Source organism: Neopsephotus bourkii, unplaced genomic scaffold, assembly GCF_033783945.1.
Source record: "Neopsephotus bourkii isolate Nb327-2 ecotype Australia unplaced genomic scaffold, CSIRO-AGI_Nbou_v1 NB_1787, whole genome shotgun sequence".
Classification (NCBI taxonomy): Eukaryota; Metazoa; Chordata; class Aves; order Psittaciformes; family Psittacidae; genus Neopsephotus; species Neopsephotus bourkii.
The window spans coordinates 648,601-675,173 of NW_026902261.1; the positions used below are offsets into that span (position 1 = coordinate 648,601).

The window sequence follows — 26,573 nt, forward strand, 5'->3', positions numbered from 1 at the left end:
GTCATGCTCAAAATTCCCACCACACCTTCCCCACTCACCTTTTGACGGCATTTCTGATCCCATCAGCATAAACATCTGAGCACCTACCAAAGACTTTAAAATAGAAATAAAGTGTTTTCTTTCTTCCTGCAGAGATAAAGTGTGAATATTTCATGGATCTTTATTTGTTCAGTGGGAGAGGGCAGGAGGAGTTTAGCATTTGGAGTTTAGCATATGTCAACTATTCTGTTTGAAACAGAGGTTTGTGAAATCTTTATTTCTCATAAAAGGTACTTCAGTAGCTTAAGCCCTGATCCTATCTGTCTCCTGTGCTCCCCAGACTCCTTATAGTGCCTGATGCTTTAATTGCTCCAGCACTCATTATGACTTGGACTAAATTCAAACAAAACATTTTATAGTGAAAAATAGCTTTTAGGAGCACACAAAACATGGACCCTTAAAACACTGACTATTTTTGATCAACTGGTTGGAACTTGGAAGGATTCATTTTGATAGAGCCTGTGGAAACACAAAATAAAACCTGAATAAATATTTTATAATTCTCTTTCTCTGCAGTTCTTTACTGAGTATTTCAGGACAGAAACTGGAAAAATGCCCAACCAAAACGTTTTCCTTGCATATATGATGAGGACTCCTTCTTCTGTGTCTTCACAGCACCCACCACAAGAGGTCTGGTTCACAGGAAGGATGCAACAATCTGATAGATTTACAATATCAATGCAAACAATTCCCTAAGGCAAATAATGACTTTTCAGTGTTTCACTCCTAAGACATTTTGTACATGACATTTTTGTACATCAACACGTGTCGCATACACAGGTACGTGTTTCTGTCATCACTGACTGCATGTAATGTACCTAATTGCACACAGAAATGAGTTTATAAGAAACAAAACGGCACAACACTAAACATAATTTAAATAAAGAAGAAAACCACACTGGAACAATGCTTCCCCTGAGCTCACTGTGGATTCCTTTTCTTTTTCTGCAAGTGTAAAAGACTCAGGGGAATGAGGTATTAAAGAGGAAAATGTAGCCCTTAGCTCTGTTCTTCTTGAAGACAACATCAAGAATAGGAGATGATAATCATAAACCTGGTCTCTTTGGATAGCTTTCCACTTAATCCCACCAGCAGCTGTTTGGCCCAAACCTCGCCTTCTTCTTTACACATCACAAACAGACTGGAACGAGGACTACTAGTTTTAAATTTCAATTATTTTCTGTTGGACTCAAGAGTGCCAATCTTGGTTTAAAGTGATGGGTCCAACATTGCACAGTATTATTTCATCAAGAAAAAAGATCCAGCCATAGAAAATAGGTAACAGATAAGCAACATGAGAATGAGTTACTGAATATAGCATATAATATTAAACCATACAAAATCAGAGAGAAATAGCACATATACCCAGCCAACTCACGACTGATCCTGAAAGCTCAGATGTATTAGATGCAGAATGTGAAGGATGTTTTCCTGGCATGTTCCAGCTTCTGCTATGATGCGGATAACACTTAGCATTAAATAATGCTCCTACGATTCCAGTTTTCAAGCATTTCACAATCCACTGCTAAATATGACATCCTGGGTGAAACAAATGTCTTGATTAAGGACTTATTAACATTGAAACAGAACTGACTTCATGAATTATGACAGGTGCTACTATACACGTCACAATGCATTACAGCTGAAAGCAAAGATACTGTCCTTACTTCAGAAAACCACAGCTATTTAGTTAGGGAAATACCCACTCAGAGCAGTAGGCACAGGCAGAGCCTGGATACAGCAGGCAGAACAGAAAGTCATATCCAATTCTTCAGTCCCCTGTCTCCTAGTGCACAGTGGTTGCTGTTGTGTATCTTACCACACTCCTACTTGAATGGAACAAAAACCATTCAACTTCAATAAAATACCTGCTCATCCTACCAAATTAACAGTCAAACCTGTGCTTTGAAGAAGACAATCTTCCTTCACCACTTAAACTACTTTTTTAGAAAACAGAAAGAGCCAATAGGGACCTTGGAAAGATGATTTATAATATGGATTACTGGACACTGGTGGAAATGCCCAGTATTGCACCTGGTTTTGATGGCAAGAGCCCAGCTACAACAGAACCCACAGCTCAGTGTCACCTTGTCCCCAGCACATCCAGTCACTTCATTAAAGCCCCCAGCCACAGACAAACTGGAGTTGCCCTCTGAAAAATCCAAGGAAATCTGTGGGGTTTGACTACGTCAGTACCTGCTGCAGTACCCGTGGTGGGTCAGATGGAACTGGAAGTCAATCAGGTTTAGCTTCCTAATCACTTGAAGGCTTTTAAAAACTCCACTTCAGATAAACGAAAAAGGAGATGGGAAGCACAGAAGCAGGAACTCTGGAAAAGAATTTGTTTAGGGTTGGCTACACCATGCCAAGATTGCAGTCTTTTTCAGCCAGGACAGCTAACGCTCTTACTAAGGGGAGAGCAAACTATCATCACTGATGCCACCAAAGATCTGAAGAGTCAGGAACTATCCCCTCATCCCTGAAGTATTTTCCACCAAAAATAGCAGAGAAATGCTGATTAGGAAGGACAGTGCTTTAACACTCTTGGCTTGTGGTTAGCAGTCTGGCATCTCTGGTGATGCTCAGCGCAGGCTAAGACAAACAGGAGGCCCATGCCAAGTTGTTCTGCAGGCAGTGGCCTGTTGCCAGATTGTCATTTTTCACAGAAAGGACACAATACCAAGCAATCTGGCTGAGAATGAATAAAAATGTCATCTGTGCTCGCTCCACTTCTAGGGCTTGTGCAGTATTGTTCTCCTCATGCGCAATACAATTCCAATTGATCCAACAGACACATCAAAAGATGCTGCTCAGGACCCTGTTGGTCACTCTTCCAACCTTGACAGGGAACTCACATCAAACTGTTGCATCTTACAGCAGTGATTAAAAAGGGTTCATTTCTTTCATGAGCTGAGGATGGTTTATTTTTTGCCTACTAGAAATTTGTCTTTCTTTCACCCAGCAAAAAAGCACAAGAATGAGACAATGAGACAGCATGAAAAAGAAATATGCTTCACAGAAATAGCAAACCATCAGATTTGCACATTGCTGGAGATGCAAAAGCAAAGATGATTGAGAAAAGGCTGCAAAGCCAAAAAAGCACTGACAAGATTCATCTGCCATCTGCGAGAAAGAAAGGAGAAAACAGAAATAAACATAGGCATGAGGAGGCAAGAGGAATGAACAGTGGTTTGTTACCATGGGGCACCTTCCACTGACTGAACTCTAAAGACTTCACCAATAGGGACATGGGTTTTGAAACAGAGTCTATGGAATTTTTGTCCTCAGTAACTCTTGTCTGAATGTGCACAGTAAGACAGCTTCAGCTTGGGCCCTCACACAGGAAAAGTATACATGAGGTACCCCAGGAGCATACGAATCATGGCTGGCTTTTCTGTGTTTCCCTGGAGAGGGGCCTCCATGTTTGACTGGCCATTTCCACACCATCTGCACATGCTGTTAGGACATGAAGTTGGAATAGTCAGTTGTTCAAGGTAAAGAGGATCTTTTTTTTTTCCTAGTTAGATTGAATTCAAGATACTACACACTCCTTGAGAGTTGTTCAGCCTCCTCATCTCCTAAAGACAGCAACAGGTCTTGAAGTATTGAGTAACATGCAGAAAATCCCAGACAAATGGGCTGTACCAGCTGGTATTAATGGGAAAGAGTGGTAGGGAGGTGGGGAAAGAGTAAAACTCCCTTCATCCTCTCAGTGCATTCTTGCCAACAGCTACTGATACAATCTAATTCTAAACCATCAAGACTAGATTTTCATGCTTGGAGAGAGATGAGGAACAGCTTCCAACAAGTCTCCATGAACCATCATAATGAAGAAACTCTACATATCAGATACAGCAAAACACAAGCTGGCAACAGAGAAGAGCACTGCATTCCTCACCTAGTGTTGTGCAGGGAACAGCGGTGCCGGATAGTTAAGATTATGAGCTTTCTTCCTCATTTCCTCTGAGGGGGTTATGCATCCTCTCTGGTGCTTTGACAGGCAACTCCTTGAGCAATAAATGAATTTGTGCCTTAGGAAAGTAAATCAGAGAACTCGACAAGATCTCTGTATTTTGAAAGTTGAACAATGACCCAAAGAATAAGAACAAACAGCACTGGAAGAAGCCATGCCCCTTTTCTGCCATCCCCCAAGCCAGGATTTACACTCCATCAGCCATCTCTGAACATTATTTGGTAACCCCTGACTGAAAACAAATCCTCAGTAGAGACTCCCCCACCAGAAACCACATGAATGGGAGTTACAGGAAAGATGCCTCAAACACAGCTGTACTCAACACCAGCTTGCTCTGTGACCTGATGATTTACCTGGCTCCAGCCTGTGAGAGGAAAACCATGGTGTGGTTTGCCACCTCACCGCCACAGCCAGGCACAGTACCACACCAACACTGCCCTACCCAGAGGGGAAGAGTAGGACTGGCAGCACAACAGCAGAACTGGATTCAACATCCAAGGTGCACTGCACAAACCAGACGTGATACAGCTCTTAAAAGGGGGCTGCAGAAAGAAGTTACCATAAAGTTTCCATTCCAAAGCACTAAAATCTTACATTTGCTTATTAAATTTCAGATGGGGCCCCAGGCAATTGAACAGAGCACCGGTCTAGCTACTGCATTTTGCTTTCCTTGCTGCTACTGATATACAGCCATAACTTACATAAATAAATTGCAGAGCCTAGGAGTTTAATCTTGGCTAACCATCCCTTCCACCTCTGGCTTTCAGGGTAAAACTGACATCACACTTCAGGTTTGGGTTTTTGTTTTATTATTTTCTCTCTTTTCTTTTAAAAGCATTACGGGAATGTGGAACAAAAGAAGAATAGCATATCCTCTGTTTAAGACCCCCTGATTCAAAGACCAGTTGAGACAATAGCAGGATTCTCATGTATTTTGTAGGCATTTAATAATAATGCAATGAGTCCAGTTGGAAAGTCATTACTCTCAGGGGCCTGCTGGGAATCTGTGCTCCCCCTGCTCACTGGTGCTTTCACATGGCTGCAAGCACAGAGGTGTGCCATGCCTGCATCCCAACAAATCCCCTGAGGCTGCAGCCTGAGTTAGCAACATACAACAGGAGCTGGGTGCTGTGTTAGGGCTCTGCTCCTGTGAGACTGCTGGAAAAGGGGATCTGAGATGACAAAAGTTGTTGCAGTTCCTACTCTTTGGCAATCGTTTCAGATGACACAGACTTGAAAGCCCTGATCCCCTCTCATGGGCTGGTTCCATAATGCTCAGTACAGGGAGGAAGGATGATTTTTTTTCTAAAAAGCTCAATAAAGATAGGATCTCCCATAAGCTGAGCTTGAGGAGCTCAAGGAATTGCCAGCCCCAATTCCTCACAACCTGTCAGCTCTCAGAAAGGCTTCAAAATGGTTTGGAAATAATGAAAAACATAATAAGAAATATAGTGGACTTTTTTATTTGCTTTTTGATTTTGGAACCTAGAATATAAATAACCACCTCATGTTTCAGGCTCTCTTCCATCACACCGTGAAGACTAGAGATGGTGTGGGTTTTGCACCCCTAGAAAGAAGAAATGTGCTGGGGTTCGTATTTGTTTGTATACTAAAAGTGAAAGTTCAAGGAAATAGCAAGAGCTCAGGCTTTAAAAGACCCCCTAGGCATTACTGGAAAGATTCACAGTAGTATTACCAGGCTCGGTACCTTTGTACTATTCGTCCAAGTATGACAGTGTCCACTCACAGCTGAGGATCTCCTCCCTTAGGTAGCACTAGAGAAAAAGGGCTAAACAGTGACGAGGAGAGACCAACAAGCTTGCAAAATATGTAGTAACCAAGCAGGGTAACAGCACTCAGCTGTTTTGCTGGTGCCCCCCCCCCCCCGCCAAGTTATCCTGGATAAGTCATGTATTAGCCGTTCTTCAGCATTGGCTAATTCCAAAGGTTTATCCCAGCCAGTCAAAATCAGAAATAGCCCATCTCAGACAAACAACAGGAGTGGCACATGCTGGAATCAAGCAGCAGGAGAGCAAAGAGCTAAAGCATATGCTTAACTGACGAACAGGAACACACGTGCTTAAAAAATTAAGCATAGGATTAAATATGTTGCTGCATTGAGACCACATGAATTCCGTAGTTAGTTTATTGCTATCACTACTACGATCATCACTACTACTGAGCAGACAACAGACCATGGTAAAGCTGGCTAGCCTTTTTCAGAACTGTTTGTGTGGTTTATCCAGCCTATGCTGGCATTTACACATCCTAAAGTCATGATTCAAAAGACCAAGATCAGCTACTACCCAGTTTGTTAAGACGAAGCTGAGGTCTAGTGACTAACTGCACCCCAGGAATGGCTTTGATAAGCTCTGGTACCTTAAGAAAAAGCACTAAATGATGGAGCAGAATGTGCCACAAGTAAATACTAGTGGGAATATTTGGATATGCAGAGCAGAAAAATGAGGGGAGTTCAGGCATTCCTATTCTGTTTGCTTTTAAACACTGTGTTCCTGCTGCAGAGAGGTGGTTAAGAGCAGGTGTTGGCATTTGAAATTCTCTTCTTTTTTTAATTCAAAATACTAATACTGGCTAATATTACAAAAGAGGAGAGGATGGTGCTCCTTGGGAAAGGTTTATTTTTTTATTCCGTTTTAACCAATGGGAATTTCAGATGTTCAGGAACTGTGGCTGTACAGATCTGTATTTTTATTAAATTACCTTTTTCCTAAAGGAGATTACAACATGGCACGTGGTGTCTTTCAAACCAGACACCTGTAGGCAGAATTAGAAGCTTCACAACTACCACAGCTGAGGTTCCCAGGGGTTGGGGAGGTGGTGAGGAATTGTTCAGCTCAGACCCAGGGAAAGCTGGCAACCTCATCAGCAGTGTTATCAAGGCCTCTCCAGATCTCAATGGCTTTCCTGTCTGCATATTTTTATATGTATGTATATTTATTTATTTATGCATTTTATTTTAAGGCTAGTTCCAACAGGAAAAAGGTAATAGAAGAGGGAGAATTTCCTGTGACAGGGGACCAGGGAGAAAAAAAGGAAAAGAAAAGCAAGCCCATTAAATAAAATGAGCCTGGACAAAGGATTATGTGAAACTGAAATGAGGCCGAGATGCCCCAGGTGCAGCACGGGTCAACCGTCCTCCTTCCAGCTCCGCACTGGAAATGTGCCCAGCTTTTGTCAAAGGTCCCAAAGCTACAGCAGAAGGCTCAAGATGTTGCCTGGCCTTGGGCTATGTACTTGGCTGCTGCAGCAACAGTGACCTTTGTTCCTGACACAGGGCTGGATCAGTGTTTGGTTTTCACCAGTTCTTCCTTCTCACAGGCAGAAGGACCGCTCAGCAGTTGGGATTTGCGGCCTGACATCTGGGCATCCAACGGTTTCTGTTCACAAGAAAAACTCTATTTAGCAAATGGATTTTAGCCCATTGTTCACACTGGTTTCCCATGGCTGGAAGCTTCAGGACGCTGTAATATTCCAGGGCTGGAATATAGCTGCAGAGCATGCTGCAAAGCCAGTATATGTCTGATCCTATCCTTCATGGACCAGGACCAGAGCAAGGGCACCGTAGACTCCACATACAATGACAAGCTTCTCCAATGAGCACTCCAACAAGAACAGAAAAGCGGAATCTGATGTGGACCCTTGACAATGCTTTGTCTATTCTCATGAACAAACACCAGCTCATTTTCTTCATGTTCCCCAAACTATCTACAAAGTGGCGATGATCTCTGAGCAGAGTGGACAGAAGACCAACAAGTGGAATTGCATAATGCTAGTCCCATCACTAGCCATCCTGCTTTTTAAGCCTGTTACCTTCATTTTAATGGACAATGGAGCAGTGAAAGGGCCCTGTGTAAGAGGCATGGAGCAGGACAAGGAATCCACTCCTCCACACTTTTCAAGAAGCAAGCAAAACTCATCAGCCTTCTCCAGAATCAGTGCTTGCTGATAACAGCAGACCAGTGGCAGGAGACACATGGTGCTATTAATGCTTCCTTTTAAATTCTTGTTATTATTTTGAATTACCATAGCACCTATGGATTCCCTTCATGGGACACTGACCCACAGTGACAGAACACCCTTCAGAGCCAGCACAGATGGCTCTTGAACCAGGGAGTCTGCACTCCAAGCCAAAAGCTGACAGATGATGTTACAGACAAGGGGGGTTCCATGGAAACCACTAATGTTCATAGACTCACAGCCTGATTTGGGTTGGAAGGGACCTTAAAGCTCATCCAGTTCCAACCCATGCCACGGGCAGGGACACCTTCCACTAGAGCAGCTTTCTCCAAGCCCCTGTGTCCAACCTGGTCTTGAACACTGCCAGGGATGGGGCAGCCACAGCTTCTCTGGGCACCCTGTGCCAGCGCCTCAGCACCCTCACAGGGAAGAGCTCTTGCCTAAGAGCTCATCTCAATCTCACCCCATTCATTAAAGAGCAGATCTATGGGGAATTGCCTTCTTTTAGGTGCTGAAAATTATCTGACAGCTGGTCATCTGCAAGGGGACATCAGGGAGACAGATGTGGTGTAAGCAGGTAGGTCTCCACAGCATCAGGAAAGGGACAGAAGCTGAATTTGGGTGAGCAGAGTAAATTATCATGAGGTATAGTGTAGAAAATGAAAGGACAATGATGAAAAGCATGATCAAAAGAGATGAGCCTCAAAGAAATGATGGGGACTACCTGTTTCTACCTCTGTTTTCTTTACGTACTCCTGAATTGCTCCCTCCTGAGAGGCCCCATCCCTAGTATTCGTAAAAATACTCCCAAGAAAGTAGCTGTGTTCTCTCCAACATGCATGCCCTCCCTTTTCAGCTGAAATTAAGCAATGGAAAACAGGACAACTTTTCCAGCAAACATGATTTTACAGTACAGCCTCATCCCTCCTCCCTTCTTCCCCTGTAACAACAGTGGTTTTGTTTTTTTTAATAGGAAAAACAAACAAAGGAACACATTCCACAATGCATGCTCCTATCCCTCACCCACAGGAACACTCCTAAAACACAAGGTTTACAGCTTGCTGCTTGAGAACTCCCTTTCATGTCAGTACCCACACTGAAACCTCGGCAGGGCGAAGTGCCTGAACCAGCACCCACGCCTCAAACTTCCTCCTCCTTCCCTCTTCCTAAATGCTGCTTCACCCTCCAAAAAGTCCCCCATGGAGAAAAAAAAAAACCCAAAGCTCGTAAATGGATGTAAATGACAAAGCAGAACATTTCTATGATCCTTCCCCTGCATCAACCTGCTCTTTGCAAGCTGTGGAAGTCTCACTGATGAACAAGCAGCAATGCTAAGGTTGGTCCTGAAAGCAGGTATTACATGTGCCAAAACAGGCATGTCATTGTACGTACCACTACTGCTGATCTGCTGCTCAGCGCTCCTAACTCTCACATTGCTTTGGCAGCAGTCACTGTGGCCAGTTCCACTTCAAAGCTACCTCTGTGCTTTCAGAATCACAGTAAGTGCTCTCTCTAATTACTACTTGTTTCCAGTATGTTTTTAATCATCATCATTAAGAGACTGAACACGACCCACTGAGATACAGAAGTGTAAACATGAGCAATAATTATTCCAACCTCTTCATTGGCTTCAGGTAATGATCACACTTTAAAAGCTGCTGCTCAGTTTATGATGGTCTGGTTTAGAATCACATTTTTCTGGATGTTTTTGGTTAAGGCCACCTAAAGGTTAAGGTCTATAGAGGAGGGGAAAATATGTTTTAAAGTTATTTTAAAGGTTTTTAGTTATTTAAGTCTATGCCTGTGACCTGTTAAGAATCAGCATAGATGAAGACATCTGCCTTGTGCTATTCCAGAGTAAACAGATCTGCTGCAGAACTGTAAGTCAACTTGAAGTTGGAATTTCAGTTTAATTTATGGGAGACATGCCACTGGCATTTGTCCTTGTAGAAATGGTCACGTTAGTTTTACTCAAGCTAACATGGTGCTAGGAGCACTCTGAATGCAGCAGCTCAAACAGATGTGCTAATATTTGCCCTAGTTTTTAAGAAACAAGTGGGAGAGGAAGGGAGAGCTTGCCATTAAGACCATCAGTTACTGCCATGCTCCCAAACATCCCACAAAATACGGTGTCCTTTATTATACCCTTACCTCCCACCTCCCACGCGCAAAGTATAGAGGGTACAGTTTTCTCTATAATCTTGTAGTTACTGGTGACTTTTCTGGCCACTCAGCTGACACCCCTAGGCTATGTGCAGATAAATAATACATGCTCAGAGCTCACGCGTGTGCCTGACTGCAATCCCAGCATAGGTGCGTCACCCCATGATCACATGTTCTAGGACTGTCCCAGATTTAACCATTTAACCACAGACACATCTAGAATCATAGAATCATAGAATAGTTAGGGTTGGAAAGGACCTTCAGATCATCAAGTTCCAACCCCACTGCCATGGGCAGGGAAACCTCGCTCTAAACCATATCACCCAAGGCCTCGTCCAGCCTGGCCTTGAACACTGCCAGGGATGGAGCATTCACAACCTCCCTGGGCAACCCCTTCCAGTGCCTCACCACCCTCACAGTAAAGAATTTCCTTCTTATTTCCAATCTAAACTTCCCCTGTTTAAGTTTTAACCCATTACCCCTTGTCCTATCACTACAGTCCCTAATGAAGAGTCCCTCCCCAGCATCCCTATAGGCCCCCTTCAGATACTGGAAGGCTGCTGCTCCATGCAGCCTTCTCTTCTCCAGGCTGAACAGCCCCAACTTTCTCAGCCTGTCTTCATATGGGAGGTGCTCCAGTCCCCTGATCATTCTTGTGGCCCCCTCTGGACTTGTTCCAACAGTTCCATGTCCTTTTTATGTTGAGGACACCAGAACTGCACACAATACTCCAGGTGAGGTCTCACGAGAGCAGAGTAAAGGGGCAGGATCACCTCCTTCGACCTGCTGGTCACGCTCCTTTTGATGCAGCCCAGGATACGGTTGGCTTTCTGGGCTGCAAGCGCACACTGAAGCCAGCTCACGTTCATTTTCTCATCGACCAGCACCCCCAAGTCCTTCACCACAGGGCTGCTCTGAATCTCTTCTCTGCCCAGCCTGTAGCTGTGTCTGGGATTGCTCCGACCCAGGTGTAGGAGCTTGCACTTGGCATCGTTAAACTTCACAAGGGTGGCATCCATCAGCCCACCTCACAAGCGTGTCAAGGTCCCTCTGGATGGCATTCCTTCCCTCCAGCGTATCAACCGAAGCACACAGCCTGGTGTCTTCGGCAAACTTGCTGAGGGCGCACTCAATCCCACTGTTCATGTCGGTGACGAAGATGTTGAACAAGACCGGTCTCAACACTGATCCCTGAGGGAACACCACTCGTTACTGGTCTCCAGCCAGACATTGAGCCATTGACCACAACTCTTTGTGTGCAGCCATCCAGCCAGTTCTTTATCCACTGAGTGGTCCATCCATCATATTGATATCTCTCCAATTTTTAGACAAGGATGTCGTATGGGACAGTGTCAAACGCTTTACACAAGTCCAGGTAGATGATATCTACTGCTCTACCACTGTCCATCAGTTCTGTAGCCCCATCATAGAAGGTCACCAAATTGGTCAGGCAGGATTTCCCCTTAGTGAAGCCATGCTGGCTGTCACCAAGCACCTTGTTGTTTTTCATGTGCCTTAGCATGCCTTCCAGGAGAATCTGCTCCAAGATTTTGCCAGGCACAGAGGTGAGACTGACTGGTCTGTAATTCCCTGGGTCATCCATTTTCCCCTTCTTGAAAATGGGGGTTATATTTCCCTTCTTCCAGTCATTGGGAACTTCACCTGACTGCCATGATCTATCAAATATGATGGGAAGTGACTTAGCAACTTCATTTGCCAGCTCCTTCAGGACCCGCAGATGGATTTCATCAGGACCCATGGACTTGTGCATGTTCAGATTTTTAAGATGGTCTCGAACCAGTTCCTCTCCTACAGTGGACCCAAGGTCTTCATTCTCACAGTCCCTGTGTCTGCCTTCCAAGACTTGGGTGGTGTGGTCAGAGCCTTTGCCAGTGAAGACCGAGGTAAAGAAATCATTGAGAACCTCAGCCTTCTCCAAATCCTGGGTAGCTAGTTCACCTGAGAGCTTCCTGAGGGGGCCTACATTCTCCCTAGTCTGTTTCTTTTTTTTGCTATGTACCTGTAGAATCCCTTCCTGTTACCCTTAATATCCCTAGACAAGTTTAATTCTAACTGGGCCTTAGTTTTCCTAACCTGGTCCCTAGCTTCCTGGACAACATCCCTGTACTCTTCCCAGGCCACCTGTCCTTGCTTCCACTTTCTATAAGACTCTTTTTTCATTTGAATTTTCCTCAGCAGCTCCTTATCCATCCGAGGAGGTCTCCTGGCCCTCCTGCTGCACTTCCTTCTCATCCCATCAACAGAGACCTAGAGCCTCCCAAAATCCTTAGAAAAAACTTGAAGGCTTAAACACAAGGAAATGCTACCCAAGTGCTTGCCGACATATGGTAAGTGGCTTTAAACACCACTTAATGCACAGTAAGTATGAATTTGAGCCTGTTGTTCCTCCTTGAAAGTTAAAGTGACATAAAAGACCTTACATCTCCCATGGATGCAAGCAGTGAATGTCTGGTTTTGGGTGTCTAACCCTAAGCTACAATATCGCCTGAGCAAAACTTTAAATTCTTTCCACTGGGAGGAATGTTGTATTTGGGATTCTGTTGTTTCACTACTGCCTTGTTTGTGTTTGAAAATACATTTTTCCTTGTTTTCCAGTTAAATGCCAGAAATGGAAAATCACTGTTGACGTGGGATTAAAACCTCTTAGGTTGGGGTTGGTTTTATTTGTCTTGGTTAAAGAAACGCTCTGGTCACGGGGAAGTTGGAAATAAATATAATATTTGCAAAATACCTTCTGGAGACTTTCTGATGCCCTTCCATCAGTCCTGCTCTAGCTCATCCTTGGCTCGGATGTGGTGCTCCTGGATGGCCCAGTGACAGAATATTCTGTGCCGCCATGCCCTGGTTACTGAGATAATAGGAATTTTAGTCTTCAAATCAATGATTTTTCATCAGAAAAAAAATGGCAGTTCATCAGATCAGAGGTTACTGCAGAAATATACTTGCTGTGAATAATTACAGCTTTTGTTTAAAGTATTTCTGCAGTTCAAGATGGAGATTCCAGCAAAAACCAAATAAAACAACAATCATCATAACAGTAATAATAAACCCCCCAAACAGGCTATTTCAGACTATACCAAGGCCTTGTTTTTTCACAAGTATCTGACATAAATAGCGAGCCAAGTTTTGCTCACAGCCACATAGGTGGATGCTCACGGAGAGCCTGCTAACACCTCCCACCATTCACACCCCAACATCTAATATGTGAATGGAACCGTTAGGCACGCACTGCAAAGAGGCTGACACCCACTTCCATGGGCGCAGTCCAAGGCATGTCCCAAAGTGCTACACGAAGCTGGCAGAGGCGCAGAGGGCTCCCGCCAGCCCCTCTGCCCACCGGCCATCTGCATCCACACGTGGAGATGGGAAGAAAGGAAGGCTCCACCCTGTTCCCAGAGGATGGGTGCAGCCCCTTTCCCCAAGTGAAAGGAGCTAAGCCAGGCTCACAGTCTTCAATTCATAAGTGTTCATCTATGAAATCGAACTCCCACCCCTCTCCACTAAGAATCTGCTAATTCCACGAAGCACAAGATGTCAGGATTTTTGCCAATGTGAGCACAGCTGTCAAAATCTCATCCTTGGAAAGAATCCCAGATAGACACATGTTTTACCCCAGCCAAAATGGTCAAACTTTGCAGAGAAACATTCAGAGTGGAAAAAGTTTCCATACTGTCACTGCAATAGCTTGGGATTACTCACAGCCAGACAACTGGGATGCAGTGTTTTAATAGCTGAACCACTAAAAGCAATGGGCATCTTGCTATTGACAGCACTAAGAAGAGATTCAGTGCCTTTGGCACAAGATTATCAAAAGCATCATAGCAGGAAAGGAAGTAAGCTTGTTTGGATTTGGGAGACAACAAATAAAAGGGAAAATATGCTTGCAATTTGCTACTTCTATAATATGTTTTTCTAAATATCTTCAGCACTTTTGCCTGGTATTTCCAGTGGGAGTCTGAGCAGCTTTCCGTTTATACTGTCCTTGGGTTCATGGTCTTTCATGCCTATCTGAAATCCAAGCCGTGGCTGAACTTGCCACCAGTGCATCAGGAAGGATGCAGAAAGCTTCCCATCTAGATTATCCCAGGGACTAGAGACACCCACAGCCCAGCACTGGCTGGGCACTGCCTTGAATACACTTGCATGGAGCAGGAGCCCAGCCGAAACTGAGCAGCACTGACAATCCTCTGAGCAGGCAAGCATCAACGTGAGATGCGAAGAGGACAGATATTCATGAAAGCAAAGACAGCAGAGGAACAGCAACTCCTCAGTCCCTCGGGCAGATGGGACCTGTCTGTGATGACTTTCTTAGCCCTGCCCAACTTGCGTGAGAGCAGCAGTCAGGCAGCAAGAGGTGAACTCCTGCAGCTGAGGGGGTGAGGAGGAGAGGTGGCATCAGAAACAGCAATCATTATCCTCTTTACTGGAAAACGTTTATCTGAGTGGCCAAATTCAGTGCTGTTCCAGATCTTTATGAGATTTATGAGGCTTAAGAAAAAAAATTACTAAGAAGACATAAAACTTCAGTGGTTTGAAATTGAAATGTTTGCAAGGGACTTGGGATCAGCTGGTTTCAATTGCAGCCCTATCTGAAGCAGGGAGGGCTTGACTTCAGGGCTAAGGACCTCAAACCTCTCCTGATCTGAACCTCCAAAGACAGCTAGAGATTAAAGCTGGCTAGAGAGCCAGTGCTCCATCATTGAGAGGAGCTATGGTACCTCAGATAAAGGAAAAACGTAGATAATGGAGATGATGAGGAGCACATGGCAGAAACACTCAAGTCTTCTTGTGTGAACTAGTGCAGTCCTGCAGGGCCAGTCCTGAGCTCAGGCTAATAATATCTGGTGAATCTAAGCTGCTTCCTGATCCTGAACCACCCACCCCAGCATCCTGGCTCTGCAGGGCTTGTTACATTGCATGGAAAGTTAAACCCAAGCTGGCTTTCTGCATTGACACACCGCTGGGAGCAATACAACCTTAACTCCAGGCACATGGAGCTCTGGGGAGCATAGGACAGGGACACAGACATGGCTCTGCATCTTATCCCTGGTGTTCTTGGCATAGGACTGGTTCCCAGCAGAGGCACATGAACATCTCTGTACCCTGCTCCTTGTTCCCCCTGGGTTCATAGGGAAATCTCTCCTGGTGCTCACAAAGCACATTGCCCCAGACTCAGCCTCTGCCTTCATCGATGTAATCCCAAACTCTGAAGTTTGTGGAGAAATCTCCAGGCTGATCTGACCCAGTGCAAAACCAGAAACTGAATTCCCCTCCAAGCATAAGAGACAGGACAACAAAACACTCAGAAAATGTTTTTCCCGTATCAGAAGCCCAAAACCACATTACACACATGTCTTAATGAGTGTAATAAGCTTTAACTTAACAGCCTCTGAACTGAGCTCATCATCTACTTAAGAGTAATATTCCCTTCAGTGCCTTGTAGGGCATGTTGGGATAGGTTGGCCAATGTTTAACACCTTTGCATTTGCCAGCGTTTGTTCCTGGCTCCGCAACAAACAGAAAACACGCTGGAGATTTCCAAAGGGTATCAGGGGAGGTCCACGCCTCCTACCCTAACAGGATGCTTAATTACATTGGGCTCCAGTGGGATTCGCATCGAGCAACTCACAGCGGCTCTGCTGGCAAGCAGATCTGAAGGTGTGTGCGGGTCCTTCCACCTCTCTCCTCTCCCCCAGTTAACAGAGAATATTTCCTTCCCTTCTTCCTCCTATCTCCTGTTCCACTGACCAGGCACTGAGCTGCCTGGCTCACCTGGCTGGCAGAGCCTCGCTCACAATCACGAGGCTGTTCATAATCCTTTTCACTGGGACTGCCTTTAATCCTGTGTAATTGAAAATACCAAACGCTGCAGTCTAATATGCAGGAAACTCCTTTTCATGTAAAGCCCTGGAGACTACAATGAGAGCACTGCTGTTGACATGGGCTTTCCCAGAGCGGATCAGCCCAAGATCCTGCCTTCGCACTGGCTCATGCTCTGAGATGCCACATCCCAAAATGCACTTGTCAGTATTCAGCGTTGCTGTCTGAGGAGACAGAGTTTTGCATCATTCTGCTCAGCCATTGTTTATGGCTCATTGTGTGATTTTTGGCTCCTTTTCCCTGACTTGCAAATTACTTATGGCACTTACTTGTGTACTGATGTTCAGAAAATCATCTTGGTCTGTTTCAGACACCCAACTTTACAGCCTGGCCTGATAGCATCTTGCAGGAGGGAAGTCCATAAATTTACCTTATTATGTATAAAGACGCATTTACTTGTTAGTATTAACATCAGCATTATCTTCGTAAGATCTCTTAACAAATGAGTATTACAAACCTTTTCTGGCCTCAAACCTGTTTACTCAGGTAGTTTCACTCTGCAATTAGGTTTTGAAACACAGAAACAAACTTCTCAGTCTACTTCTAGCAGAAATTAGGAGCATATCGCAGGCTAAGACAGTGATCCTAGCAAGGTTTCTATACAACTGGCCAAATATACTGCTTCAAAATCTGTAAGCACAAGTTTTGACAAAGAAATGCAAATGTAGGTCTAGTCTGGAATACACTGAATCTTGTTTTCATCAGCAGCATCAATGTGAACTCTTGTCTGGAAGGAAAGACAGTTCTGTCTTATCTACTAACTCCCTGCGGGACATGAAACTTACGTGGTTTACTCTCAGGCAAAGCAGTTCAGCAGTTCAGCCCATCAGGCTGTAGCTGTAGCTATGGTCCTGATGCAGTTTGTCCAAGAGAGTAAACAACTAAGGGGTGTTTACCAAGACTTGATCTATCAAGACCCTCTTTCCTGAGGCCTCCCTTTCCATTCTCCCTTCTTGTGATTTCAAAAAGGCAGTTTACTGTTACTGACACACTACTGCAATTAGCTAAGTCATCTGCAGTGCAGTGAACTGGTCACTGCTTTTCATTACATGAAGCCCCAAATCAAATCAAGGTCCATTGTCTTCAGTGCCTAACAGGGCATCCCCTGGTCTGAGAAACCACCAACATTTTTTTCCTTTCCTGGGAAATATGGAGAAAACATACTTTGATTTAAAAAAAAAAATAAATAAAGCTTTCTTTACCTTTGGCTCTATTCAGATTTCTCAGGTAAATGCTTCCCATGAACATCTCTCAGCCAGCAGATTGCTTGCAAACTCCTCACATTGATTATTGACCAAAGCACCAGTTGTGATCCATGACCTGTGCTGCATGACTGCTCATGTAAGTCCCACATCGCTGCTCCTGTTCCCAGCTCGCAAGTGACAGCATGGACTTGAAAGGAGGGTTTCAGTAGTGCACAAACAACCATCTTCATCAGTACTGTTGACTATTTTATCTTCTTTTCCATGAGCATCCATAAAAAGAAAACTAATGACAATGTGAATTAACTAGATAAGGGATAAATGTGACTACAGAAGTTTTTGCCCTTAATGTCATTAATATTTTCCAGTGAAAACACTCACACTTGTTCTCGCTGGCATTCCTCACAGGGTGAGGTGTTACCCAGCAGAAAGAATGGAGCTCAGTGTGAATTTCTGGGGTTTACTCATATATGGTTTTATTTATATTGTTCAGACATTTAAAATTAGAGAGCTCTTCCCTGATAAAGCCACAGTCAGGCTTTTATGCACACTTATAATTACTTGACTGTAAACTCCTGACATTGAGTGGTAACTTCTTTATCTATCAAATACTGCACTCATGAACAGTGATGTATGTATTCAGCTATAGGGAAGACTATATGACAGCTACAGTCAGCTATAGGAAAGACATTGCAATTCAGATTTTTTTTTAAATTAAACATGTTCTTATAATCAAATTTAGCCTTTTTTAACTGTTCTGTATTTACCTGGATGTTTCTCAGTCCATTAACTAAATGCCCATGCTTTAACCAATTAGCTAATGAGCAATGTCATTAGGAAGAGAAGGTAATTTTCCAGAAACCTGAGAAACTGTGAGCACCAAATAACAAATCAAAATAAATCATCCAACTTCAACCCCCTCTCTTGGTGTTTGTTAACACACAGGATTGCAAACATTCCCTCCAGTATTATTCTTTCTCCTTTATCTCCAGCTCAGATGGATTTGTAGCTCAGGTCACTGTAATATCCAGCACTCCACCAGGTTTTGCCTGAAATTTCCAGTAAGGCATGCAGCTCTTTTTGGCTTTCTACAGATATCAACTACGAAGTCTTTCAGGTCTCTCTTTAAATCTCAGCCTTTAATACTGCTGGATATCACAGCACATACATAGATATACTGCTATAGCTCTCTTTAACCAACCAGAAACAAAGCATGACAATATGGCACTGCCCCTCTGGGGAACAGGCTGCTACAAAGAAGAGGTATTTGGCCTTGAAAGTATTGTTGATATTTTCCAAACTTTTCAAGATCATCAGGACATGCATAGAGGGGGGAGAAAATAAAAAGTGGAAGAGAAAGAGGAACTGCTTGTAAATGTAGAAAGATACTTCTTAAGATGCCGTTCAAGGGATATCTGGTTTCACTGGTCATGTGCAGTTTGTCTAATCTGACTTGGAAATCATTGTACCCCCCTTAAAATATCTCGGTTGTATGAGAATATATGAGTCTTTAAGAGGCTGGCAGGGTGAAGAGAGGAAGAGAAGGAGGGAGACAGAAAGTCAACAGATCAATAAAAGCACTTTAGGATAATGGCTCTACCTCGAACAGACCAGGTCTGGATTCCAGGCCAGCCCAGCACTGCCAGGAAATGTGCATTTGCATGAAGGAAATTATTTGCATGAATATAATTAAACCCACAGCACCATGGCAAAAGGTGAGGTTCTGCTTCTCTCCCCATCCTGTTTCAGGGGTACCTCTCCCTTCCTGCTCATCCTTGATCACACTCAGTGTCCTGAGTGGAGTCAGCAGGATCAGAGTCGGGAAGCCTGGCCAAACTGAAGATGTTGGTTTGCAGCTTGTTGTAAAGAAAGGCAGTAAAAGAAGGCATTAGGACAGAGTGGAGAGAAAAGAGAGGGGCACAGAGGTATATGTATATTGGTTCCCCCTCTAGCCCTTTCTTTTTCATGCTGGGCAGTTACATGGAAACAACAAAGTGCCTGAGTCAAGTCAGAGCTGATCTTTCAGGAGTTAGTGCCAACAGACTGCATACGGCCACCATCTGCAAAAGGCTTCCCAATTCGATGGAATTTTATTACAGTAAGGGCCCCATCTACTGCCAAAAATTTGCAGTGAAACAAACCACACATTTAAACATCTTTTGTTTCATTAAAATACTTTCATTAAATAACCCCCAACTGTTCCATTCCATTTTCTATCTCTTGCCCTCACCCAGGCATGAGAGAACATCCATGAGCAACAGACAGCTTCACCAAGCACATCCATGATGCACATGCCAGGAAAGTTCTCCCTGCTTTTTATATTGCTTCAGAGTATCCAACCATCATGGTGACCCCCACAAAAAAAGACCATCCCCCCTCTTGCATCCCAGACAGAAGAAGAACTAGCAAGCAGCAAACAAGTGGGTTTCCTGATCCATGCTGTGTAGCCAACCAGTCAAGCAAGGCTGCCCATGGGCAAGGAAACATGAAAAGTCATGAAAAGAAGTTTGCTTTCTCTCTGTACACTTACAACCTGCTGTTGAAAGGACTCAAGCCTGCTTCCAGATAGCACAGAGCTTGGGGCTATTCAGGAGTTTTTAAGAACTTATTTGAAATCCATAACCTTGTGACTGTGGCACAAAGTGTTGGAAGTGGAAGAACTGGGACCAGAGCAGACGAAATAGTAAACCCAAATGGAACAGAATACTTATACTAAAATAAGTGCTTCTCTATGGGTTGTGGGTCACTCTCAAGGTTTAATGTATACTTTTAGGCTGGGGGTTACTTTAGAAGCTGTCAGTACTTGTAGGGGAAAATTTCCCTTCCCCAATTAGTACAATAAAAATGGTCACACAAATAGATGGACCTATATAGCTTGACACCTAGACGCTTTGCTAAGTGCCAGCACTTCGGTCCAAAGGACCTTAATTCACCCCAAGGTTCAAGCAGGAAGCAGGTCACAAATTCCTGCCCCAGAACTGCCCATCCCCAGCAAGACAGCAAAAGCTCTGGCTCCCAAGGCTAGGTAAGGGGAGTACAACAAAATAAGGAGAAACTGCAATAAGACAAACATCAAAGATTGTTTCTCTTTAATTACCCTCCCCCAGTATCTTTGCTCATCAGCTGGAACTCCCTGTTGCTTTTCTAAACTAAACAAACCAGTGAGGTTTTCACACTGACCCACCTCGTCTCTTCGGGCTGACTAATTGCTGAAACTGGCCATAAATTGTCCACTTTGTGACATTCTGAATAGCCTCATTTATTGTGGACAGCACACATCTGTTTCTGTGTGTGCACACATGCATGTGCATGCTTACACAAACACAACCCTCTCTCCTGTTGCAGGGCTGGCTGGGGCTGGGGCCGGCCAGTGTACTATTTCAGCCCCATATTGAGTTTTGGCTGATGCTGAGGTCCCTGAGGCTGAAGAAGAATAAGGCTCTTGGAGGGGAAACGTCCTGTAAACATGGCTCTTGTGTTTGCCTGGGAGTGAAATGTTCCCATCGGATGAGGCTGGTGAATAAATCACATGAGAATGGTCCTGCTTGGTGCAGGTTGGAAGCAACCCGGTGGAGGGACAGAGTGCAAAATGCACCCATACTTTCTCCTCCCTGAGCAAGCAGAGCCAATTTTATAGAATCCCAGACTGGTTTGGGTTGAAGGGACCTTAAAGTCCATCCAGTTCCAACAGGCAGGGACACCTTCCACTGGAGCAGCTTGCTCCAAGCCCCTGTGTCCAACCTGGCCTTGAACACTGCCAGGGCTGGGGCAGCCACAGCTTCTCTGGGCACCCTGTGCCAGCGCCTCAGCACCCTCACAGGGAAGAACTTCTGTCTTGCATCTAACCCAAATTTCCCCTGTTCCAGTTTGAACCCATCACCCCTTGTCCTATCACTACAGGCCCTGATGAAGAGTCCCTCCCAGCATCCTTGTAGGTCCCATTCAGACACTGGAAGCTGCTCTGAGGCCTCTGCGCAGCTTCTTTTCTCCAGTTTGAACAGACTCAGTTTTCTCAGCCTGCCTTCATACAGGAGGCGCTGCAGCCCCTGATCATCCTTGTGGCCTCCTCCAGACTTTCCTACTAGCCTGAGCAACCAGCAACAGATCACAGCCAGCAAGTGGAATGCATGCTGCTGAACCACATGATGCTGTTTTAGACCTTCAGCTGGTGTTTCAGGTGTGAAAGAAATCTCTCTTCACACATATCACATGAACCTGACATAAGACTAAATTAAGGAAAGATCTGGTCAGCCAATCTAGCCTCTTTTCTTCGTCTCACAAAACTGAGTAACACATAAGTAATACTTTCATCATGGTCACTGCAACTGCTTCAGATTAACATCCAATAAACAGGCTATTTAATTTTAATCAGGGAGTTTTCTCATATGCATAGGTCCCAACTTGTTGCTCACTTAACACCTATGCTATGTTTTTAAAATCAATCTCCAGTATTTTTCATCAGCACACTGATGACAGACATGCAAGAGGGGGAGAAATTCCTCCCTCTGTAACACACACTTTTGTTATTGAAGCCAGGATGAGGAGTGCTCCTCCGTGATGATGGCCTTGGCTCTGGCTGGGTGTGCACGAGCAGCCCTAAGCACCTTCTTTGGCCACTGGTGCCTGACCATGGCAATCCAGAGGCTCCCCACCACCTGCACCCCAGCCTACCCTGCTGTGCTCCAGCAGAAGGCAGCACAAATGGCTGGAAAAGCTCTCTGGACAAGTTCATAACTTCACCTCGCTTACTGGGAGAGATGCTCAACTCACACAACCTCCCACCAGTACGGAAAAGAGAATTGCTCAAGAACTCTGACAACAAAAAATGTTCAGCGGGTTTTAAGAGGTTTTGTCTTTGTTTTTCAAGAGGATTTTTTTTTCCTTCATTCCTGGTGGGAAAGCTTATGCCTTTAATGCTGTAACTGTAAACTAAATAATAGATCAGCTTTTTTTTCTGTCAAGCATGGCAACAGAACTGAACGTATGCAAAGTTTCCACTAAAGGTTTTTGTAACTCAATTTTCCTCTAGAGATTAGAGGAAGCCAGATATTCTGTTTCTTGCTGGAACTTGGCTGGTAGCCACACTGCGTTCCCTTTCCCTGTCATCCATCCCTGGTCCCCCCAGCCCCCAGCACTGTTAATCAGATCGCTGTATCTTCCCTATATTTCTCCTGTCAAGCTATTAAGGGGATATGGAAAAGAGAAAGAAGAGAATCAGCTGAGATATAAACCAGCTCAGGTCCTAGAGTGCCTCTCCTGCTTCTCAAGGTTGAGCTTACTGTATTACTGCACACACTCCTGTCAAAGCAAAGGAGAACTGTGTTTTCCCATGCTAGGAGTATATGGCCGAAGTTTATTTCCTCAGTGAACAGGGGCAGGCAGAAATTCTGCATAGAGCAGCCATGGAACTGTAAAACCAGGAAACTGTAGCATGGAGGGGACTAAAGTCATCGAGCCTGGGCTATGGGCTCAGGATATTCCAGCTTGGCTAAACTATCCCCCTGCCTGCACAGCGAAAAGGGCTGCACTGACAGGGAGGTTCATACCATAAAATAGCAGAGAGTTATCGCAGCTCCATGAGCTTTGGCAGCTTCCTTGGGTAGAGAATTCCTGGCACATGCTCAGCAGCAAGTGGAGGTGCTTGGTTGGAGAAAAAGCTTTATGAGGTTCACAAAGAACCCCAGACCAAAGTCAGACTCAGGGCTGAAAACACTGATTTTACTGCATCCCTCCCTCCTCCTTTGATTTTGGAGCACAACAGAAACGCTCAGTCCAGCACTCAATGTCTATGGAGAGGTTTGCTCCCATGAAAGGGTCCCTAGGGGACCCTTTCTTCACCAGGAGATGAAGCAACTCCCACCTATGGATATCCCAGGACTTTGAAAATAGTTGGATCCTGATATTTTTGGCTGGGTCTACATCCCATTCTTGTACATACCAATAAATGAGGAAAATAACCTAGATATCATGGCTCCAACACACCAGAAACAAGAACTGCTGTATGATTTTGGCCTAAGCTTTCTCTTTGTAACCAACCAGGTGGCAATCCTATAAAGAACACCATAAAACCACTTCATTTCTCTAGTAATCTGAGAGTTTGTGACTGCATCAGAGACCAGGCCCTGTGCTCCAGCCGCACACTGTACACAGATTCAGTTCATTTCAGGCACATCCACTTCGCTCTGATTTTAAATAGTACTTAGAGAGGTTTTTAAGAGCCCCTCCGTGAGCTGTGAGCTCTCAAGCACCTCAGGTGTCTTGGAAAATGGAATTTAGCTATTAGAAAACAAAATACTCACTTGGGTAATCCTTAAACTCCTTTGAAAACAACATGTTCATATACAAGGTAAAAGTCTATGGAGAAGCATGACGGCATGATGAGTCACTGGACAGATTTTGTTCAAATCTATGTTAAACAGAGGGAGAGGAAAATCAAATCAATTTACCAATACCCAAGTTCCATATTCAGGCAAAACATTTACTCACTTTGAAAAGACTCTGAGGCTAAGGAAGGTGCTGATGACATCGGAATGCATCTTAGTCATAGAATCACAGACTGGTTCGGGTTGGAAAGGACCTTAAAGAACATCTAGTTCCAAACCCCTGCCATGGGCAGAGACACCTGATCATAGAATCATTTAGGTTAGAAAAACCTTTAAGATCATCAAATCCAACTGGTGACCTAGTACTGCCAAGTCCACCACTAAACCATGTCCCTACGCACCACATTACACATCTTTTAAGTACCTCTAGGGTACACTAATGAAGTGCTTGCTGTAGCCATAGCCTCTCTGGGGACATTCAAGCCGATTTCTTGGGTGTAGACATTTTAATAAAGTATCAGTCTCTTCTCTTTGGGTTTTTGTTTGCTTTTGCATTTAGAAAAAAAACCCACAAAAGTAATTTCTACAAGTAACTGTAGAATACTGTGAATATTTAACACCTATGAAGCTTGTGTTCTCAGATAAATGTTTGCCTGCACAAAGTCCAGGTAAAAAGGAGGTGAGAAAGAACACAGGAATATGCACACATACCTAAAACTGCATGCGCACCCACATCCTTCTCCATTCTATAGGGGCATGGCTTTCCCTGCTCAAACACACCTACTTGAGCATCCTCCCCAGCCATGCTGCCCTCACTGCAACCTTTTGTCTTTCATTCACCTCTCCTTCCTTTATCTCTTCTATAACCATTATCTTCATCAGCATAACTCCATAAGATACACCTAGACATCATTTTGCCAATGAATGCATTTCACACAACATTAGTCATATTGTACTGTGGATAATTTTTATGATATTGCTGTGCCTCTCCTTGGTACGTTGTTACAGTTTAATTTGTACATATTCTGCTGCTGATGTAGCGTCAGTCAGCTGTAACCAGAGCGAGCACGATGGTTCTGTGTTATTGCAACCCATTTTCCCCTTAAAAGAAAAAAAAAAGAAAGGAGGTGGAAAAACCCAAACCATCAGAGACAGACATTTTCTTACAAATAACTGTTTGCTTTCTAGGATTAGTTAACTTCAGATTAACTACAGTAACAATTAACTGTAGATCAGGCCAGCGCTGAGCCAGATGCCAACTTTGCCCAACAGAAAAGGATTCAGATTCAGGTTTGAATCTCAGGCCCATTACACAAATAAGCCCTAACCGCAAATTTGTGTTTTGAACCAATTTTTGCACAAAATTCAGGGTAAGAATTTTATATCTGCAACAGATCTTGAGACTTCTAGCTACTTGTCTTCATCAGACAATCTAATACTAGCTATCTTCTTCCCTTCCAAATGGTGATACTCATTCCATGGTTAGAATATAATGCTGTAGATTAATTTTCAGTCCCAGGCATCAGTTTTACTTTTAGACATGAACAGCACTGCCTGTCAACTGGTTTAGGTATTCAATAGACAATATCAGTAACTACACAAAGAACTGGCTACACTGCTCTCAGTGCTTCTGCTCAATGATTGAGTTTCCCATATGGAAATGTTTTGCAAAATAAAGGATTACTTGGAAGGATATTGGGCTAACCCTGCTGAGTATCTGCTTTTCTTCTTCTTAGTTCTGCAGCATGGAACGTAACCGCTGGTATTTTGGCCAGTGACCACAAGGTCATAAGACTGAGTGAGTGATTGAGACTCCCTGAGTTCTTTGTTTACCTCTGGAAGACAAAACAATTGATAATTTCTTCTAACAAACAAGAGTTCTGTTTAATTCTTTTTAAATACTTACTTATTTTTAAAGGAGCTAAGTTTGCCCCACATATTTGAACGCTGCCTAAGAGAATACATTCCCTTGAGCAATGATATCTCACTTTTGTTTCCAGCCAGTCTTACAGGTAAACTTCTTTCCCTATTGATCCCAATCTAAGACTTAGAAAAATATTTCTTGCCCTACAAATTTACTCCTCCAAGTTGAGCATATTAAGCAGACTGGCTTGTTATACCGCACCAATAAGTATAGAGTTATTTGGCTCTGAAGATAAAATAATGTGAGGTGCTAAAGAAGAGCTAATCTCTTGGGCTGAGATCCCTGAAAGAATTTTGGTACCTTGAAGGTCTTGGGTGTTCACCTCCCTGAGCTGTTATGAAATAGTCATGTTCTTGCGGGTTGAGAGAATGCCAGGGCAAGGTGTGCCCTCTGTTCCATTCCAGGATCTTATTCTGGAAGAGCAATTCAGTGTCTTAAGCCTTCACAATCTCCTTTAAGGAAACGGAGTTTTGTTTCATCTTCTCTGTGGACCAGTCACGATAAAAGACCTTGGCGTACTTAATACGCTTTGCGTGCCTTAATCCTGTAATATGGGCAGATGCAAGGAGAAACTATGATGGAACAATCTTCTATCTTTGTTCCTCCTCAGATCCTCTAAACACATCTATTCACAAAAGCTCCCCTGGGAGGAAGGGTCTAAGTCTTCCCCAAATCTCTGACATCAACTGCTCTATCCAAGAGATGTTTAGAAAGAAATTTAAATGGGGCAGAGAGATTAAGCTCTGTAGCTGCAACACCCATAGCACCACCCTGCACAGGGCTCGTTACACCACCATGACATCCCCTGCTTGATCCATTTACAGCAGAGCTATTCTGACCTCAGTCAGATTTGCCTAGATTCATTTATGTATTTGTTCAGACATGAAGAAAATACTCTAGCTGTCTATGCTAATTTGTAACTGAAGGACCTATTTAACACCCAGAAGTGTTTTGGTATGAGACAGCAGATAAACTAGAGCTAAGAGGCTGACATACACACTAACAGGATCACCTTATATGGTTACAAGGTGTAGACAGTGATTCTGCAAACTTCATGGGTTTCAGGCCTG

At 44.0% G+C, this 26,573-nt stretch overlaps 1 long non-coding RNA gene across 1 annotated transcript; it reads right to left on the reverse strand.

Moving 5' to 3' along the window:
• On the reverse strand, positions 1-25,982 carry LOC133226462 (uncharacterized). Its single transcript, XR_009729515.1, has 3 exons — positions 25,804-25,982; positions 1,405-1,578; positions 1-83 (listed from the first exon to the last, which is right to left on the reverse strand). It is a non-coding gene; the product is annotated as an uncharacterized LOC133226462 (long non-coding RNA).
• Positions 25,983-26,573: the final 591 nt, after the last annotated feature.